At 33.7% G+C, this 5368-nt stretch overlaps 1 long non-coding RNA gene across 1 annotated transcript; it reads left to right on the plus strand.

Annotated features, from left to right (window-relative positions):
* Positions 1–3183: 3183 nt before the first annotated feature.
* LOC111919460 (uncharacterized) lies at positions 3184–5019 on the plus strand. The gene is made up of 3 exons (XR_002859498.3): positions 3184–3467; positions 4287–4341; positions 4758–5019. It is a non-coding gene; the product is annotated as an uncharacterized LOC111919460 (long non-coding RNA).
* Positions 5020–5368: the final 349 nt, after the last annotated feature.

Below are 5368 nucleotides of genomic sequence, written 5' to 3' on the forward strand. Positions count from 1 at the left end.
AACACTTCTCCTATTTCTTTTATTTCAAGTGAAGCCAACAATAGAGCAGGTTCGTTCTCTACATGATCTTGAATCAAATTGTTTTCTTGTGTTCTTTCTTTTCTGGGATTTTTGCATTCAGCCGCATAATGCCCATGTTCTTGGCAATTATAGCACATGACCTTACTTTTGTCTTGATTGCTTGTTGCTCCATGTTGGCCTTCTCTCTGGTTATGGTATTTTCCTCGTCCACGACCACCTTCACCATCGAAATTACTACTTTTGCTATAACCCCTGCCTTTTCCTCGTGAGTTCCCTTGATTCCCTCTGAACTTGGAGTCATCATCTGACTTTTTCTTGTATTTTTCGGACCATTCTTGGTGTGTTAGAAGTAACTTTCGATCATCCTTCTCTTCATGCCCTTTCATTCGTTCTTCATGGGCCTTTAAACGACCTATGACTTCTTTGATTGTCATCGTCTCCAGATCTCCAAATTGTTCCAAGGTGGATGCAATTTGAAGGAATTTGGACGGGACTGCTCGTAATAGCTTCTTCACTACATACGATTCTTCAATTGTGTCACCTAATGCTCGTATAGTGCTCACAATATTGTTTACTTTCACAGTAAACTGGTCTATCTCCTCCGATTCTTTCATCTTTAACGTCTCAAACTCTATTTTCAAAGTTTGAATTCGTGCTGTCTCTACTCTGTCTGCTCCTAAAAACATCGTCTTCAAGGCATCCCACGCCTCTTTTGTCGACTTTTTCTCCGATAGGGACATCAGCAAATCCTTAGGGATACCTTGGTATATCGCTGCCAAAGCCATCATGTCCCTTTTTGGATCTACAACTGTGTTTGATGTTCGTGGATCAACTTCATCCCATACTCCTTGAGCCAGCATGAACACTCTCATCTTGATTGCCCAAGCTGCATAATTATCTCTTGACAGCATCGGATAATAGAGTGTCAATTTCCCTTCTTTCTGACGATTGCTATTTCCTGAATTTCCTGTCATCTCTTCACGAGATTGATACTTGGGCATGCACCAGGTTGTGCTCTGCTATCACACTGACGGAACTAGCTAGCTTTTCACAAGCTTTTCAGGGAATAAGACCCAATGTAACAGGACGAAAACGTAGGGGAGATTGAGGGAAAATGCTTTTGTGTTTTCTTTCAAAGTAAAAATGGGGATAATCACAACGAACATTTTGCCATGCTACTTAAAGAAAACTTGCAGAAAAAATCAGAGCTAACTCCACTAAACCAAAGACTAGGACTTAGGGGGTGTTTGGCTTAGCTTTTGAATGGCCAAAAGTCCATCTTGGTTGCCCAAGCTGCATAATTATCTCTTGACAGCATCAGATAATAGAGTGTCAATTTCCCTTCTTTCAGACCATTGCTATTTCCTGAATTTCCTGTCATCTCTTCACGAGATTGATACTTGGGCATGCACCAGGTTGTGCTCTGCTATCACACTGATGGAACTAGCTAGCTTTTCACAAGCTTTTCAGGGAATAAGACCCAATGTAACAGGAGGAAAACGTAGGGGAGATTGAGGGAAAATGCTTTTGTGTTTTCTTTCAAAGTAAAAATGGGGATAATCACAACGAACATTTTGCCATGCTACTTAAAGAAAACTTGCAGAAAAAATCAGAGCTAACTCCACTAAACCAAAGACTAGGACTTAGGGGGTGTTTGGCTTAGCTTTTGAATGGCCAAAAGTCCATCTTGGTTGCCCAAGCTGCATAATTATCTCTTGACAGCATCAGATAATAGAGTGTCAATTTCCCTTCTTTCAGACCATTGCTATTTCCTGAATTTCCTGTCATCTCTTCACGAGATTGATACTTGGGCATGCACCAGGTTGTGCTCTGCTATCACACTGATGGAACTAGCTAGCTTTTCACAAGCTTTTCAGGGAATAAGACCCAATGTAACAGGAGGAAAACGTAGGGGAGATTGAGGGAAAATGCTTTTGTGTTTTCTTTCAAAGTAAAAATGGGGATAATCACAACGAACATTTTGCCATGCTACTTAAAGAAAACTTGCAGAAAAAATTAGAGCTAACTCCACTAAACCAAAGACTAGGACTTAGGGGGTGTTTGGCTTAGCTTTTGAATGGCCAAAAGTCCATTTAGAAAAAGATCATATGCAAAAGATGTTTAGCAAAAGACTTCTAAAAGCTACTTTCGGATTTTGCAAAGAAAGAAAATCAACTTTTTCGAAAAGTCAGGAAAACCTACTTTTTGTAACTTTTCCAAAAAGTTCTTTTGCCCTCTAAAAAGTTAAGCCAAACACCCCCTTAGTGACTTTGAATTATTCTACTACTTCTGCTCAAAAAAAACGTGCATAAAACAAAGTAAAATACACTTAATGACTTTAGCACTCTGCTCTTACATTGTTATAGAAGATTGATTGTCGGTGTTGCCCAACACTCATCTCCGCTGAAAACCCTGAAGCAACCACACACGCATCACCGCTCTTTCTTTCAGGCCAACCCCCACTTCTATAAAAGACATAGATGAAGATAATATGTACATGATTTTTGTTTTAAAATAGGAAACGAATTAGGGTTTTTATTTTAAACAGAAAACGATTTAGGAAGAGGAGGGAACATCTAGAGAAATATGAGCATTATTTTGTATGCTTCCTCTCTCTCTCTCTCTCTCACACACACACATACACCAAGTTCTGATGTCACAATTTTACTTTTATTGTTTTCAGATTTCATAGGTTGATCACAAGTCTGACATTGGAGAAGGGTTTCATATGAGAATGAAGAGATTTACTATGTTTTTAACCCACTTTTAGCTAATCGTTTTCATTGTTACCCATTTTAAAGATTGCTTCATGAAATTCGTTCCATAGGCGTCCATTTTTTACTGATTTTCTTCATGGTTGGTAGTATCTAAATTTTATGTTTAGCCTACTTTAGCACCCACTCTTTCAAAGTTCTTTGGTGATCTTTTAATACTTTTGCTGTAGAATCTGCTATTTCTTTAGTGATTTATGGTTTAATGGGTGTTCCAAACTTTTCTATCAAATTCATTTACTCTTTAACATTGAAATGGTGTTTTATGGTCATACTATTGTGTGTTTTGTTTATACTTTCTGGAATTTATGTGTAGTGACTGGTTATGCGTTTTAATTTGGGGAAATGTATCTGAAACATCAACATTTGGTGGACATTTGAGGTTTTCATCCTTGAAAGGTAGAAAAAAATATTTTTTTATCTTGCAAAAACAAATGGTTGCTTAAAATAGAAAAAATGTTGAAAGTGGTTAACTTAAGGTTTTCATTCAGCACACCTGATATAACAACAATCCTAGATAGATGGGTAAAATAGTCATTTACTGTCTTTTAGATTGTTCATTTAGCACACAAAAAGAAACAACAATTTTCATCTAACAAATCAATTGTCTTGTGTTTGTAAATTTTTGTCTTTTTCGCAGCAGAGTATGAAACCCCATAGAATTCTCTAAATCAGGTAAATTTGTTTTTTCTCCAACCATAATATCTTCATTAAGTTATGATTATATTAAAAAATCTTTACGATTATCACTTTAAGGGTTTTAAATGGTTTTCTAAAATCGAACTACATAATAACTAAAGGACAAAAACGTAATTTACAATTGCAAACTCCTTGTTTCTTTTTGTTTTTCCCACCAATATATGGATAAATGAGGGCAAATTTGTAAATTGTTATGAGTTATGTCTTGTCTCCGTTACAAAGAGAATGAAAATATACTTTATTTGTAACATTTTGTAATTACAAGAGATTTCATCTTGTTGCGTTTGTAAATTTATTGAATCTTTGAAAAAGAACCAAGGTCTTATTTGCTTTTGACTTGAGTGGGACATGAATTGGGTGGTGTTTGTTTTTTTGAGAAAGATTTTATTCATCACTTATGTTTTTCTTGTTTGCATGCGGGCAAAAATGTGAAAAAAATTGTTTGTTTTGTAAATTTTTTACGGAAAATGAATGTTTTCTTAAATTACAAAGAAGTTGGAAATTTTGGAAAAGCAATAATTATTATTTTCCATATTTTCTAATTCCATAGTTACTAATAACATAATTTAAAATGTGAATATATGACAAAATGGTCATTTGTAAACTTAGCTAAAGTTCATGATGAATATTATGAGATTTGTTCTTTTGAATATAAGGGTAAAATGGTCATTTGGTCTCATTTAGACAGTTTTTCATCAAATTATTTTTGTATGTTTTTTATTGTGATACGGGAGTCTCTTCTATTGTTTTTCTCAATGCTACTATGCGTTATTCTAATGAGAAATTCTTTTGTAGGTTGGAACATGCCAAGAGATGAACTTAAATAAATGGGCAACTTGAAAGAATCAAGGTTTGTTTTTGAATTTTTTTTTATATATAAATATTTAACATGGTTTAATGAGGACAATAAAGCCTTCTTTATGTTTTTTCCACTCCATTAAATTTTGTCAGTAGAAATGATGTGTGAAAAATATTTTGAGGAAACAAAAAGAAAATCTATGTTAATGTTGAGAGCTTTGTTCCCACTTTCTCAATTAAGCCGTTCTTTCTGTGTTAAGTAAAAAAGAAACATATACATCAATAGATAAGGTGTATATATGAGTAGTTCTTTTTTCAATTAATATAGATAATAACAACTTTATAAAGAGATTTAGGGAATTGAGTCTTTCCCCATTAAGACCTAAATTTTTACAATTTTTTCGACATTAATAGTTAATAGTCAATACAGAAGCAACTATTTCACTTATCTTTAACTTGTTTTTTCAGTTAAAAAAAAGGGTCCATCTGTTCATGAAGATTCTCAAAGCACTATAATTTGATGGCCGTGAAGACACTTGAGAATGTTTATTTTTATTTTGATGTCTTTTAATTTTAAAATATTTTTTTTGTAAAAATTCAATATCTATTTGTAAGAAATAGTGACATACTTTCGATGGTATGTTATTTATAGCATTCTACTTCTATCATTAGCTATGAAAATTCTATCCAATTATATCTATGAAAAATGTATAGCAACTCAGTTATAGCGTATTGTCTTTCTCGTAGTTTCTTAAGCAGTGACCACTTTTTTTGGTCTCTAACAATATTTATTTATGTTGGATTAGTGTCTAAGTCCATAACTATTTTGGTATGTACTTGACCCGATGGTGCATGGTCCTTTTGGGTTGCCTTCACCAAAGCAACTTGATTGGAGAAATGAATAAAGAGAGAGAGAATAATATGATTTATTAATATGTTATAAGAATAATATATTAAAGGAGAAATCATATTTGTTTAATTAAGATTGGTCAATAATTAATTAAGAATTAGTTTTGTGATCAAATGTAATTAATTAAACTAGAGGGGCTGATTTGTAATTATGTGATAGTTACAAAAAA

This window comes from Lactuca sativa, chromosome 4 (genome assembly GCF_002870075.4).
Source record: "Lactuca sativa cultivar Salinas chromosome 4, Lsat_Salinas_v11, whole genome shotgun sequence".
Taxonomy (NCBI): Eukaryota; Viridiplantae; Streptophyta; class Magnoliopsida; order Asterales; family Asteraceae; genus Lactuca; species Lactuca sativa.